Below are 16,410 nucleotides of genomic sequence, written 5' to 3'. Positions count from 1 at the left end.
GGGTTTTGTCGCATAGCCATGTTTCTTGGAGACAAATAATATCATTCATCTGGGTTAAGATACTTATACTCCCTTGTTTAATCAAATCTCCAAGACCATTTACATTCCATGATACAATTCTAAGGCTATACGATAACCAAACTTCCTACTCCACATCACTTAAGTTATCAATTTCCCCACTGCAGTGTCGAAAGGGGCCTGTAGGGCTACTCTTTTGACTCCAATTTCCCCACATATCAAAAATATCTGAGTTATCAACTATTATCTTCAGATTACCGTCTGCCAACCCCTAAGCCAATTTCACCTGCGTGGCAATTTAGGAAGCCCGCACCCAATTTGCTGCACCCTGCTAGATCTCCCTGCGGGATTAATCTGATCCCATCCTTTGACATTTTGCCTGCAGCATTTTCTATTGCTATTTTTACCAGATTAGAATACACTACAACCCTGGTAATTTCCTTCCCTTCCGGGTTAAATCTAAAGCCCACTTGGCGCAGATTTTTAGAACCAATTCCTCTCCGACTCGGGCATTTTGAGAATGAGAACAGAAGTTGGGACCTATTCAGAGGTACTACCTTTCTTATTCTTTTCCCCCACTGTGATTGCTGTACGGGTTCAAAAAGTAACCACTTGTTGCCCTCTGCCTCCTTTGCCACCTTAGGGGTTATGGGGCCCACTTGCTCTGTCATTTGTTGACTCCTGTCTCTAACAATTAATAGAGCCCACTTGTTTTACCCTTGGGGACTGAAAACTTTGGCAATTCCCTTTTTCAGGGTTTCTGCCCGGCAATATAATATTTGGGCCATATCGGAACGATGACTTCTCAGGTAACTCTCTTATTCCCCTTTCTCCAGTCGCTATCCTGCGCTGTCCTAAATTTTTGGAGACCATTCTTTTCCCCTTCTCTGCTGCTAATATAATGGGCCTCTGCTCCAAATGAATAGAGTCTCTACTATTGTCAGTAACCATGGGTGTTACCGGTTTTTGCCTCCCCCTTTTTGTAACTTTCTTTATTTTATGGCACCTGCGGTTCCTTGCGCTGTTACCTAAGTAATGCCCCCTTCTTTTTATCAGCATCGGCCATTTAGAAATGTATACATTTGTTTGATCAGTAGGTGTCATAGCGTCTGCAGAGTCTGTCGGGAGTTCCTCGCAGATGGTTCTTGTCGTTGCAGGCATTTGTCCACTAATGCTTTGCAATTCCCCCACTACCTTCTGGAGTTGTTTTTTTTGTGATTTTAAAATATCATTATTTAGCATGGTAACTTCCAATAGTCCTTGCAGGGTTTTCTGAAGGAGCTCCATTAGATCCAGCATTGAAGACGCCGGAGTTGCAGAGATATTAAAGTCAAGTGTAAGGTTTTGGCCAAGTCCCTCTAGTTGTTCAGTTAAATGGGAGTCCGGATGATCTTGGCTCTTGACTAGGCTCTTGTCTTGGATCTTATCCGTTTTTGTACTTACATTTATATCCTCTGCCTCTTCCCAGGACATAATTGTCTTCTCACTGTTGGGGACGTGCTCTTGTTGTTCTGAAAAAAATTGTGGCGACGAGGAGAGTCGAGGATGAAGACTTAGCTCACTTTGATCCACATTTGTAAGATCAGGTAGGGTAAGACCCACCTCAGATCCCTCTGGACTGTTCCCATGAGGCACAGGGTCAGACTGATTTGCATATAGCCATGTCTGAACTGGGGTGGCATAGTGGGCTAAAGAACGGTGATGGATTAAACCCAGATCTTTTGACTGGGTGTGAGTTTGTGATTGATTCAGATGCTCCGTCCATCACCGCCCCCTTTTGTAACGGGTTTTCTGAAGGAGCACCATTAGATTCAGCATCGAAGACACCGGAGTTGCAGAGATAATAAAGTCAAGTGTGAGGTTTTGGCCAAGTCCCTCTAGTTGTTCAGTTAAATGGGAGTCGGGATGATCTTGGCTGTTGTATGGCTCTTTTCTTGGCTCTTATCCGTTTTTGTACTTAAATTTATATCCGCTGCCTTGTCCCAGGACATAATTGTCTTCTCACTGTTGGCGACGAGGAGAGTCGAGGATGAAGACTTAGCTCACTTTGATCCAAATTTGTAAGATCAGGTAGGGTAAGACCCACCTCAGATCCCTCCAAACTGACCGGTAAATCGTCCCTGCAGACCAAAGATCCATCATTGGACTGTTGACCAAGGTCTGCAGACTTTCCTGGAGAACATGTTTTTTAAAAATGTTTACCAACAAAGTCCTTCAACAATTTAGAGGCGACTGCACCTTTTTTAGCTTGTGAAACTTGCGCGTCCTCCCATGTAGGTTTCTTTATTGTACTTCTCGCCAGAGTTTTTCTGGCCCTTACTTTCCGGCTTTTAATACTCGCCCTTGTTATTCTGTGCTCCGCAATAGATTCTTTTGACACGTGCACAAGCACCAGGGGTTCCTTGGAGGCTTTAAGCCTTTTTGGCACCATCCCCTTCCCCTTAAGGGCTTCTGATTGGAGAATAGATCCAAGAACAGTTATGAGCGTCGCTTTTTCTTAACAGTAGCTAGGCCACACTTTCCTAAGCCCAATAGACCGTTTTTAGCGCCTCATGTTCCTGGTATCAAACTCTTAAGTCCTAACATACCTTAAAACCATTACATTTATAGATTATACCACTTACCTCTGTTGAACCACCTAGCTGGCTGCCGAGCCGTGCTTCTTCCTACACAGTTCACTTTGAGACGTTATATCTTCAGTGCCCAGATCTTGGTATTATGGTATCTTTCGCCTTAATAGCCCTCAATTTGTGCCCTTCAAAAACGACAGTGTCCACTAGAGGGCCAATCTCCGGAATGTTACCCTTTCCAGGGTTGCTCCTTCCTTAGGGCCGGGTGCATCCAGACTTCCACCTGTGAGCCCTGTGTAGCTCTCAACAGGACTCGGCTCATGGCCTCTCTCACCAGACTCTTCCAATAGTACCCCAGGTAACACAAGTCAAGGAGGAGAGGGAGGCGACTTCGAGAACTTTGGGGTCGCCCCTGTTGCTCGCACCCTACAGGGAGCCGTGCCGCGGCTTCTAACTCTTCGTCTCAGGCTCTGACTCCCAGGACGGGCTAATCTCAGGCGACTCGCAGCTTCAAACTCCGAAACTCCGAGGATGAGCATGCATGCGCGAGAACGTGGCGTAAAGTGGCGTGGCTCCGGTAGCAGCTGCGGCAACGATTCAACAGAGTCTCCCTACTACTGAAAATGAATCTTGGAAATCTATGGAAGGCCCAACGTACCCCCTTGGGCAGGGTGCAGTGTATGTGAAAGGTAGAGCATGTACTAGTGCAGGTGACATGCTCTGGTAGTGAATGACAGCCATTTTCGTTTTTCACTATTGTAAGGCTACCTTGCCCATAGGCTATCATGGGGAATGCTGGCTACATTGTTTACCTGCATATCTTCCCATAGGAGCAAGATAGGACATCAATCAATCAATCAATCAATCAATCAATCAATCACTGCATTTCGAAAGCGCTCTACATACCCGTGAGGGTCTCAAGGCGCTGGGGGGGTGGCTGCTCAAGAACAGAGGTCTTGAGGAGTCTTCTGAAGGCCAGCAGGTCCTCGGTCTGTCGTAGGCTGGTAGGGAGAGCGTTCCAGGTCTTGGCGGCGAGGTAGGTGAAGGATCTGCCGCCAGCAGTGGTTTTCCAGATACGAGGAACTGAGGCGAGGGCGATGCTGGCAGAGCGGAGGCTGTGGGTGGGGGTGTGGAAGCTGATTCGGTCGTTGAGGTATGTAGGTCCGGTGTTGTGTAGCGCTTTGTGTGTGTGGATGAGGAGTTAGAAGGTGATCCTCTTGTTGACGGGGAGCCAGTGTAGTCCTCTCAGATGGGGTGTGATGTGGCTGCGTCGGGGGACGTCGAGGATCAGTCGTGCCGAGGCATTCTGGATTCGTTGTAGTCGTCTCAGGAGCTTGGTTGTGGTTCCTGAGTAGAGGGCGTTCCCGTAGTCGAGTCTGCTGGTGACGAGGGCCTGGGTGACGGTTTTTCTCATGTCGGGGGGGATCCATTTGAAGATCCTGCGGAGCATTCGGAGGGTGTTGAAGCAGGACGCGGAGACGGCGATGACTTGCTTGGTCATAGAGAGGGCGGAGTCGAGGATGACCCCCAGGTTACGTGCGTGGTCGGTGAGTTCCGGGGCAGTGCCTAGCGATGTGGGCCACCAGGAGTCATCCCAGGCTGATGGGGTGGGTCTGAGGATGAGGACCTCCATCTTGTTTGAGTTCAGCTTCAGTCTGCTGTCCTTCATCCAGTCGGCGATGGCCTTCATTCCTCTGTGGAGATTGGCTTTGGCGGTGTGGGGGTCTTCGGTGAGGGAGATGATTAGCTGGGTGTCGTCGGCATAGGAGATGAATGATGTTGAGGCTATGTTGTCGTGCAACGTGGGCGAGCGGTGCCATGTAGATATTGAACAGTGTCGGGCTGAGGGAGGATCCCTGAGGGACGCCGCAGATGATCTTGGTGGTTTTTGGACATAAAAGTCTGGTATCCCTGAACTCAGAATTTAATAACACATCTTTTAGGAAAGGTGGTTTTTAAATCCTGTGTTTGAGAACAGCACTTTTAGAAAGTGGCTGTTCTCTTCTCTGACCTTTCTGTGCGCCTTGGCCTGTTTGTGAATTGACTGTCTGGTTTGTGAGTGACAGGGCTGGGGAATTCCAGGAGACAGAATGAGACCGCCCAGTGGTGAATAGGGAGATCTGCATCTAGATGGGAGGGAGGAGTTGCACCTGGGACCTGAATAGGACTGTGCCTGCCCCCCACAGTTCTGGCTCCACCCCCTGTGGTGCGTCTGATGTCTTTGCCCATAACTATGAAAGGAGACGAAGAATCATGTCAACAAAGTGTTCCAGGGCTGTGCTTTCCCTCCACAATGCTGCTCTATCTCCTGCTGGGTGGCTGATGAAGCTGCCCCTCTCTCTGAAAGGAAAGGAGAGGCCAGGAAAATAAAGTGCTCAAGGAACACCCAGAACTGGTTCAGACCGGACTCAGAGCCCTCCTGCACAAAGGGAACAAAGACATTTAGGGGTATAAGTATAGGACCCCAGACTACAGAAAATTAGATCATCCTGGAATCAAAAGGAACCACCACCAAGGAGAAAGCTGGAAGACTTTAGAAGGAAGACTGTCCTGCTGTTGCTTTGCTTGACTGACCTGCAGTTGCTTTGCTGCCAAGGAGAGGGGAAGGACTTTGCTTTGTGCTGTGTCCCCTTACGTGAAGGAATCTCCAAGGGCCTAGAAGAGCTGGCTCCCTGTTAAGAAGTCCCAGGGACAAAAGGACTTCACCCCAGCTTCCCTGAACTCTGCTGAGAGAGTTCTGTCCTTCCTGGAGTGCTTGGCCCATGTGTGGTACCTCTGGAAGTTATACCTGTTTTGGGAAGCTGGAAACCAAGATCTTTAAAGAACTTTCTGCAAAGTTTATTGCATCGCTCGCATCCCCATCAGTGAAATTCCCGCCGGCGCGAAGGCCGAGATCGTCATAGCGCCTGTTGCCGCTGCCAGAGTCGTCACATCCTTTGCTTGTGGGACGCACCAGACCAGTGCAGGAAGATTACAATTTCTGCGAGTATCGTCGCAGAGCCTGTCGTCACTGGGTGAGATCGTTGCACCGCTTGCTTGCGGACCGCATCACGTCACTGCGAAAGTCGTCGCAGAGCCATCGCATCAAGAGGCCGCGAGAGGAGAAGATCGACGCTGAGCCGCGCATCGTCACCGCACCGGAGATCGTCGGCCCGCCCACCCTTATAGATCAACTTAGCCGTGGGATCATAGCATGATCTCCAGCTGCATTCAAGTTCCTTACAGCGGTTTTTCTCTGCCCGCAGTTCTGAATTAAACCAGGGGGCAGATAACTTTTGTTTAGCGGAGTTGATGTGTTTAAGGGGGGCAACAGCGTCAAGGGCCATAGAGAGCCAGCTGTTAAAGTTAAGAACATCAAGCTCAGGGTCACCCGTCAGTAGAAGTGCGGAAGAAGAGAGTGCGGGAGTCATGGAATTACTGGTCATTTTAAACCATTTCCTAATGTATTCCAGGTTGGTGGAAGTGTTAGATGATCATAGGGGTAGTGCAATGCTAAACGGAATTAAGAAGTGGTCAGACCATGTAAGTCGTAAGTGGGGAGCTGGGGCTATGTTGGGTTTATTGCTAAAAAGCAGGTCAAGTGTATGGCCGTCCGGATGGGTGGGGCCGATTACCATCTGGGTCAAATAATTTTTTGCTCAAGTCTCCCATTGGAAGGCAGATTTTTCTGTTATACATCCTTCATTGGGGACTGGCTGTGTAGAATGCTTCTGAGGATTAAGAGCTAAGTTAGGAGCTTTGAACAAGAGCGGTTGTAAAGGGCTTTGAAGACCATTTGTATCTTTATGACATGAAAGTAAAGTGTCTACTGGGTTCTTTAGGAAACCAGATTTCATTTGCATTTTTTCCTGAGGTTTATGGCTAGAAGCTGGAACTTCAAAAAAGAGGGAGAGAAAGCCCTTCTTCTTGTTCTTCTGAGGCTGACCCTGCCTCTATTTTATTGTATGGGTCTTTGTTTGGGGTTGGCTCATTAGGCCGTTTCTGTCTCTGCCAAGCAGTGGATGGTGCCCCTCTTGTCCTTTCTGAGCGCCTGATGGAAAGAGCAACAATTATGATATAACTGGGGGAGCTGAGGGAATGTGTTGACTGATGAACTTGTAGCCTCCTTTCAGTGGCCCACTCTTTTGTTCCACCTCAGCTTGATGGTGCACTGGGCAACCTTTGTTGTTACACTCAAGGCAGAAAGATTGCTTGGACTTTCAAGAATCTGTGCACAGGTCTCTGCCCCAGGGCCTCTGGAATTTGGAGAGACCACAGGAGCTGTAGCGGACCCCTGGAATGCGCAAGCCTCACCGGCCTAAGGCCTCTTCTGTGGCTAATTGGTGTTGCCGCAGTGCTAGCCTTTCCAAGCCTTCCATCTAAGTACTACCATTGCACCCCAACTCTGTGGCCGTCCTTTTTTCATGTGCCTCACTCCAAAGCACCTTCTGGATTACTCTCTTTCTCTAGCCCCAGGGCCGTTGGCTGGACACTGTTAGTGCCCAGCTCTGCAGAAGTTGACACAGTGTCAGACTGCAGGTTCTTTCTACTGCTGCAGGGGAGTCCACAACACTGTAGATGGAGTTTGAACTGGAGCGAGGCAGCAAGGCAGCAGGAGGCGCTAGTTCTTCGCTGAAGTCCTTACTGCTCAAAGCTGGGCAAGTTCAAAGGGTTCAAGTCTGTCCCTGCTTGAAAGCTCCAGCGCTGCACTGGTCTTACCATAGAGTCGGCCCCCTCCACTCCACTCCTAGGCAACTGCAATCCCCCATCAGCAGGCAGCTATTGGTGGGTCGGTAGGTCAGTGACATCTACCAGTCCCAGTTTCCCGGTCTCCCAGATAGTTAGTTTACCCATGCTCCTCGCTGCTCCGGGATGGCGTGTGACATCACGCTTCCAGCTCGCACTCAGACTCAATCAATCGACCACCAAAAAAACGTAAGGTGTCACCTGAAGTGCCTGACAGACCAAACGCTGAATGACTGTTTAGTGGGCTGACCAAAACATGAGTCACACAGACAAGAAAACCAAAAACTAATGCTTTGGTGTGCTGGCCTGATGCTTACTGCTTCTGTCCTGGGAGTGGAAGGACTGGACTTTGCTTTCTACATCCTGCTTCCAAGGTTTTCCAAGGGCTTGTGCATGCTTGCCTCCTGGTATGAAGTATCAGGGCCATCAAAGACTTTCCCTACCAATCCCTGAGATCTTCTGCAGATTCTTGAATTGCCAAGTGGTGCAAAATCCAGTTGCCGGTCCCTTGGAAGTGTCACCTGGTGATCTTAAGGAGAAAATCCATGCATCAACTTCCAGTGCCTGGTTTCTCGATGCTTGACTACAAAATATTGACACGTCGCCGCTGCCTGAACCAAATCATGGTTCCCGCTGGAAGCATTGACCATGGCTTTCATCGCAGCTTGCCATCACAGTGCATCAGAAAAATCACTGCAGCGTGAGTCCCGAGCCCTGTGTCCCTGACATTCGTGATACCCACTCTGACTCCGATGCAGCACCTGCTTGCAGCTAAAGAATTGCTGCAGCACATGCCTCTGGCTGTGAAATCGACACAGCGCATGCATTGCTGCAGCCGCATTAACATAGCATGCTTGGATTTTCGATGCGTCATCCCTCAACGCTGATTCTTCATCAACACCACCCCTCAGTAAGGCACTGAGGCAGTGTCCCTGAATACTGACCCATCATCTCTCCTACCAGTAAGGAACTTACTCATCACCTCTCCTGCTAGTAAGGAACCGATGCATCACCTCCCTTGCCTAGCAGTAAGAAACCGACGCATCACTTCCCTTGCCAGTAAGGAGCTAACGCATCACCTGCCCTGTGTAGTAAGGATCGCCCACCAAAAAAACGTAAGCTGTCACCTGAAGTGCCTGACAGACCAAACGCTGAATGACTGTTTAGTGGGCTGACCAAAACATGAGTCACACAGACAAGAAAACCAAAAACTGTTGCTTTGGTGTGCTGGCCTGCTGCTTACTGCTTCTGTCCTGGGAGTGAACGGACTGGACTTTGCTTTCTACATCCAGCTTCCAAGGTTTTCCAAGGGCTTGTGCATGCTTGCCTCCTGTTATGAAGTATCAGGGCCATCAAAGACTTTCCCTACCAATGCCTGAGATCTTCTGCAGATTCTTGAATTGCCAAGTGGGGCAAAATCCAGTTGCTGGGCCCTTGGAAGTGTCACCTGGTGATCTTAAGGAGAAAATCCATGCATCAACTTCCAGTGCCTGGTTTCTCGATGCATGACTACAAAATATTGACACATCGCCGCTGCCTGCACCAAATCGTGGTTCCCGCTGGAAGCATTGACCATGGCTTTCATCGCAGCTTGCCATCACAGTGCATCAGAAAAATCACTGCAGTGTGAGTCCCGAGCACTGTGTCCCTGACATTCGTGATACCCACTCTGACTCCGATGCAGCACCTGCTTGCAGCTAAAGAATTGCTGCAGCACGTGCCTCTGGCTGTGAAATCGACACAGCGCATGCATTGCTGCAGCCGCATTAACATAGCACGCTTGGATTTTCGATGCGTCATCCCTCAACGCTGATTCTTCATCAACACCACCCCTCAGTAAGGCACTGAGGCAGTGTCCCTGAATACTGACCCATCATCTCTCCTACCAGTAAGGAACTTACTCATCACCTCTCCTGCTAGTAAGGAACCGATGCATCACCTCCCTTGCCTAGCAGTAAGAAACCGACGCATCACTTCCCTTGCCAGTAAGGAGCTAACGCATCACCTGCCCTGTGTAGTAAGGATCGCCCACCAAAAAAACGTAAGCTGTCACCTGAAGTGCCTGACAGACCAAACGCTGAATGACTGTTTAGTGGGCTGACCAAAACATGAGTCACACAGACAAGAAAACCAAAAACTGTTGCTTTGGTGTGCTGGCCTGCTGCTTACTGCTTCTGTCCTGGGAGTGAACGGACTGGACTTTGCTTTCTACATCCAGCTTCCAAGGTTTTCCAAGGGCTTGTGCATGCTTGCCTCCTGTTATGAAGTATCAGGGCCATCAAAGACTTTCCCTACCAATGCCTGAGATCTTCTGCAGATTCTTGAATTGCCAAGTGGGGCAAAATCCAGTTGCTGGGCCCTTGGAAGTGTCACCTGGTGATCTTAAGGAGAAAATCCATGCATCAACTTCCAGTGCCTGGTTTCTCAATGCATGACTACAAAATATTGACACATCGCCGCTGCCTGCACCAAATCGTGGTTCCCGCTGGAAGCATTGACCATGGCTTTCATCGCAGCTTGCCATCACAGTGCATCAGAAAAATCACTGCAGTGTGAGTCCCGAGCACTGTGTCCCTGACATTCGTGATACCCACTCTGACTCCGATGCAGCACCTGCTTGCAGCTAAAGAATTGCTGCAGCACGTGCCTCTGGCTGTGAAATCGACACAGCGCATGCATTGCTGCAGCCGCATTAACATAGCACGCTTGGATTTTCGATGCGTCATCCCTCAACGCTGACTCTTCATCAACACCACCCCTCAGTAAGGCACTGAGGCAGTGTCCCTGAATACTGACCCATCATCTCTCCTACCAGTAAGGAACTGACTCATCACCTCCCCTGCTAGTAAGGAACCGATGCATCACCTCCCTTGCCTAGCAGTAAGAAACCGACGCATCACTTCCCTTGCCAGTAAGGAGCTAACGCATCACCTGCCCTGTGTAGTAAGGAACCGACTCATTGCTTTGTTTGTGCTGTGCCTCACCTCCCCTGTGCCTTGCACTGTCTTTGATTTTTGATGCATCTAAGGTACTTTGGGGCACATGAATCAAGCTATTTTGTGATCGCAAACAGAGCGATTTGCAAAAATCGGCTTTTTGCGATCATAAAATAGCATTTTCCAATGCATGAAAGGTTTTTGGGTTCGCAATTTTGGTAATCGCAAATACCTATTGCATATGAGAGAAGCCTTTCCTAAATGTAAGCTGTGCATTTAGTAAATGTTAATCAACATCAACTTCAAGTTGATGTTAACCATGTACATACTTTGAAAAATGCACAAATCTGCATTTTTTTCCAAAGTGCCATGTGGTGCACACATGTCCCTAGGGCATGTGTGCGCCTTACATGAGCACACTTTCTTTTTTGGGGTGTTTCAGGGGGTTCCTTAGGTCCCCAGAAACCCTTGGCTTTCCATTCACTAAATGTGACTACCAATTTGGTAATTGCAAATTAGCAATTGCAAAACCATTCATTCCTATATGGGCGAGGGTATTGTTTTACCTATAATTTATTTGATAGGTCTTCTGTTTATTGTAGCTTAAAATGTCACTGCAATTCATTTGTAAATATAGAAATTGTTAATGGTGTATGTTAACTCAGGGAGCCATAATGTGATAACTGTCAAAGCATAGAAGGTTGTCATGATCAGGCAGCTTTTTGTAAGTCTTAATTGTTAGTTGCCTGACATGAAGACTGATTTTCAGATCCAGGTATGATATCTTCTAATCCAAACAGATGGAGGCGAATTTAAGGTATAGGTCCAACCCATTTACCCAAGAAAAGAATGTCTGGGCAGATTCTTTTTTTCTGTGCCTGATGACAAGGATATCCTCAAAGTATCTGCACTACAGGGCCATTTGATTTTTTAAGGGATTTCTTTTATTTTTTATAAGTGGTTCTTTATTATCACTATAAGCATACACATTTGAGAGATAGAGCTAACATTTTTAAGTGCGGTGATGCTGATATATAACAAGTACAGATGAGTCATGAGAAGATGCCAAAAGTGTTGAGGACAAAAACTCTATAACAATACAATGCCTTCCAAGCGTGCATTCAGAATGTCATCTGTGGGTAGCATAGTCTCACTAGACTCACTAGAGCGTACAGTGTCTGTATGCGCCATTTGTTAGGAGCCCACTATTACTAATCTGTTAAATTGCTCCCCAGAGGCTGTGATCGTAACTTTGTAACCTTAGAACTGAGTAGCTAATCTATAACTTGTGTGGCGGATGCAATATATATCCAATGGGTCCAGTGGTATCTTGCAGCGGGGGTAGGACTTGGCGATGTGGGTAGGGCTGTTGATGACTGTTGGAAATGGGAGTCTCTAGTTGGCAGAGGTAGGTACTTTTTTCCAAATAGGTATCCTTGCTTCTAGTCAGGGTAAGGGCGATACACTCCTAAAATAATCCCTGCTCACCCCCTTGGTATCTTGGCAAGAGCAGACAGGCTAATCTCAGAGGCAGTGTGCAAAGCATTTGTGAACACATACAGTAACACAGTGAAAACACTACAAATGGACACCACATCAGTTTAGAAAAATAAGTAATCTTTATCTAAACCAAACTAAGATCAAATGACAAAAATCCACAATACAGTATTAAAAATAAGAAATAGTTCAGTTCAATGCAAGTTGTAAATGCAACACTTTTCTCACAAAGTACCAGGGAAGCCTCATACAAAACAAACAAAATGGCCACAGGGTAGGTAATGCATCGGTTCCTTACATGCAAGGAAGGTGATGCGTTGGTTCCTTGCTTCGGGTGGGGGGTGATGCGTCGGTTCCTTACTGCAGCACAGTTGAGGTGATGCTTAGGTTCCTTACCAGAGAGGAGGTGATGCGTTGCTTTCTGACCTGTTCTCAGCCTGTTGCTGCAAACCAATGAGAGAAGGGCACATCTGCTGCTCCTGGCTGAACTCCTCCCCGATGGGCCTCCTTCTTCCTGCCAATGGGTCAGCTCAGGAAGGTCCCCTAGTTCAGCCACTTGTTCCCACTAGGCTCCATGGCATCCCCGTCAGGGTCTACATCAGGGGTCTCCAAACTGGTCCTGGAGGGCCGGATCCATGCCAGATTTTTAAAATTACTACATGTATCTCAAGGGGGATATCCAAAAAATCTGGAATGGATCCGGCCCTCCAGGACCGGTTTGGAGACCCCTGGTCTACATCCTCCTGGACCGTGGGAACTTGGGGGGCCTATTTCCCGTGCCCCCTGCCTCTACCCCTTCCCTTAGCGCCTTGAGACCCTCTGGGTGAGCAGTGCGCTATACAAATGCCTGAACTTGAGCTTGAACTTGAACTTCCCTTCCCTGCAGGCACCTGGGCCACTCTTTCAGGCTCCAGGTCATCTTGAATGCCCTTACCGGCTGCCATTGATGGAGTGGTCACACATGCCCACTCAGGCAGACTCAACATCTACAAATGAAACCTCACCTCCACCTTCACCCAAGGGGAACTCTCGAAATTATTGCCTAGCAGACAGTAAACAGGCATGGCTGGCCTCACAGCTACTCTAAAGGTACCTGAGACCCCCCACTCAAAGAGAACCTGTGCCACTTTGCAGGGGCACTCTGAATTGTCATCTGCAACTACTTAGTAGAACGTGCTGGGGACCACCTGCTCTTCAGACATCAGCTGACAACTGACAGCTGTCACACTGGCTCTGGTGTCTCTCCGAGCCTCCACACTATGGCCATTGATGGTCACCCATTGCCTGTACTTTTTAGTGTTCTCAGGCCAATGAGTCCTTGGGACCATCTCATTGTCTCCTAAATAGACCAGGGACATCTCTGCAGGACCACACCCACCTTGGGCCCCGACTACTCCCCCAAGGCTACACTAGCCAGTTCCTGGGGGGGTACACCAGTGGGTGCAGTGGGAACCAGTTTGGGACACTAAGGATCCCCCCAGAAGTGACCCACCTGACCACAGCTAAAACAGGTCATGGGACTCTTCTGCAAAGGCTTACCTGGCAGGACCCATGGTTTCTTTTCAGTGGGAGGATGGGAACCCTTACCTTGATTCTCTTGGGGGTTACTTTGGGGCCTGTTTTGGAACTCCTTTTGTTTACCCTTGCCCCCTCTTCTGCTGGGGAGCCTGCTCACCTTTGGCAGAGTCTCCCACAAGACCTTTGTGAACCATGGTACTGACCCAGCAGTCCGCCTCCACAGCAAGCTTCCTGGGGTGAATCAGCTTACTATCAACCAGGTACTGGTGTAGATCTGGAAAACAACTACTGGACAAGTGCTCCCATGCAACCATATTATAGGGCCCCTGCAAGTCAGTTACCTTGCTACCCTTCACCCATCCATCCAGTGCTCTGCAAAATTAGGGTACATACTCCACCCAAGTACTTGACTCCAGCTTCCTGCAGCTGCTAAATTTCTGCCCATAAAGCTCTGGGGTCAACCCATACCTGGCTATCAAGGCTTCCTTCATGGGGGTCATAGGACATTTGTTACTCGGTGGGCAAAGCTAGTAAAGTTTCCCTCCCTTCACCTATGAGGCAGCCCCACAACCGCGCTCCCCAATCTCTCCCAGGGACCCAGTGGGACTTCATCGCTATCTCATAGGCCTTAAGCCACTGTCCAATGTCCTCATGCTTTACAACATCTTTTGTAGTGTAGTTCCTATATTCCCAATAGGCTCTGCGCATTGGAATAACATAAATGATAGTTTAGATGTAGGACTGAAGTCGACTGGGTCTCTATTGAATATGTTAGACTTAATTGTGAATGCCAGCTAGCTCAGAGGTCACTAGAAACTTTCTTGAATAAACAAGAAGGGATTAGTTTCTGACAACCATATAACATGACAACTTTGTTCCCCAAGAATAAGAAATATATCTTCAGAGTCGCTGAAACAATAGATGGCTATTTCACACAGTCAATCATGCATGCTTCGTTTCACCAGCGTTTGTAAAGAGAAATAGAGAGACGGGCGTTTTCAATCAAAAGGTTATCTATTGAGCAGTCTTCTTTCTCATGCAAGAGAAGTGAATTGCTACAATCGTAATACTTGCTATGAAGTAAAGTGCGTACAGTAAAAAGAGTATTATGACATAATACTGTAAAAGCATGATATGGTTTCTAAGCCATAAGATACATAAAATAGATAAAATACACACAATGATAAATAATGATTAAAAGTACTCAATTGGTGCATCTAAAATACTTCTACCCCGGTGTACCTAACCTAAGTCTAGTACAAGGGAAGAAGTAAGTGAGGTGTAGCTTGAGTTAAATAGTTTCTGCCAAGAATCTATCCAAGAATTCTCTAAGGGTCTAATCAGATCCGTACCTTGGTTATAGAATGAAGGAGGTCTTGTATCTCTCTCTCAGGACTCGATCTCCCAGTAACCCGCAAGGGTAGCAGGGTAACACTGGAGCTGGATTTCTCGGCAGGAGAAAAGACAGCGTCTCTCCCAGTGCGTCAGCTGGAGGGTCGGCTTCCTTCGGCACTCTCTACAGCAGGGCGTCGGGCAAATAGTTAGTCGATCTGCTCCAAACCACTGTGTCTTTGCTAGGGCAGATGTGGGTATATTTATACCTGGAAGGTGCCGTGACATCTTTGGGGATGTATATTTTTCCTTCCCCAGGCACTGATGGTGTGCTGCCACCAGAGGGAGTGATTTCTAGGCTCTTTGCTTTCAGTTCCAGCTCCCTCAACACTCTCTCATGCTCTAAAAGCATCTTCTTTTCCTCTATTGGCAATTTCTTTCTTGGTCTCCAACTCCATCCTCTTTTTCTATAAGTCACTTTGGCTCCCCAGCTTAAGCTCAGCAAGCTCAATTTCATGCACTCTCCTTTTCTCCCTGTCCTCCAGAAGACTCCTTGAAGACACACTGCTGCCTTTCCAGGGAGGCACTCTCCCTCCAGTTAGGCCCACTAGCCCATCCTGCTGCTCTTCTAAATCCTAAATTCTCCCTCTCCACCATAGGCTCCCAGTCTGCTCACTGGTATTCCTTGCTCCCAACCAGGCCCTCAGCACCTCTTGGAATTCCTCCTTTCTGGTGAGGCCTCTCACTGAGATTTTACATTTTTTTCAGATGGCTTTAAGTTGTGGCACAGTGTAGGTATCATCCCTCTCCTCTTCAAATTCAATATCCACAGATGCAACGAATGCTGGTTTACTCATGGTGAAAATTGACAGTTCTCAAGATGCCCCCAAAATAAATTCCAAGGAAAAACTCTACCAAAATGTATGCGGTCGCCTAATGGTCTGCACTCACTAATAGTGCACACCAATCACTGTATATAAGCCACAAACGCTAGTCCAGGATCCTCACCACTGACCACCAATGTTAGAAATGGGGGTCTCTAGTTGGCAGAGGTAGGTACCTTTGTCCAATAAGGGACTCTTGCTTCTAGTCAGAGTAAGGGGAATACACTCCTAAAATAGCCCCTGCTCACCCCCTTGGTAGTTTGGCATGAGCAGACAGGCTTATCTCAGAGGCAGAGTGCAAGGCTTTTGTGAACACACAGTAACACAGTGAAAATACTATAAATGGACACCACACCAGTTTAGAAAAGTAAGTAATTTATATCTCACAAAGTGCCTGAGATGCGTCATGCAAAACAAATACAATGGCCACAGGGAAGGTGATGCGTCGGTTCCTTACATGCAGGGAAGGCAATGCTTTGGTTCCTTGCTTCAGGGGAGGTGATGCGTTGATTCCTTACTGCAGCGCAGCGGAGGTGATGCATCAGTTCCTTAACAGATAGAAGGTGATGTGTTGTGTTATTACTGTGGGGGAATTGATCTATCTGTTTCTTACTGCGCCCCCCAATGAAGAGACAGTCTTGGTGCCTCGATGCGATGCGTCAATCTGGTACGATGTGTGGCTTCGTGCAGCCACACAGCAGGCTTGCGTCGGGATCAGTGCAGGGATCACAGTCTTCGAGATTGTTGCACCCGATGCGTTGTGTGGCAATTTCTCGAGCCGTGGCAGGCGCTGAAATGGTTTCTTTGGTGATGGGTCGGAAACATGTGCAGATGCAACACATTTCTTTGATGTTGCGTCGATTTTCCAGCTCCCAGCGACAAACATTCTCTAGAGGCCCTAAACGGCAGCAGGCACCTTTTTACAGCAAG

This window comes from Lissotriton vulgaris, chromosome 8 (genome assembly GCF_964263255.1).
Source record: "Lissotriton vulgaris chromosome 8, aLisVul1.2, whole genome shotgun sequence".
Taxonomy (NCBI): domain Eukaryota; kingdom Metazoa; phylum Chordata; class Amphibia; order Caudata; family Salamandridae; genus Lissotriton; species Lissotriton vulgaris.
The sequence above is the reverse complement of the archived record's forward strand: the minus strand, read 5'-3'. Positions refer to the sequence as shown.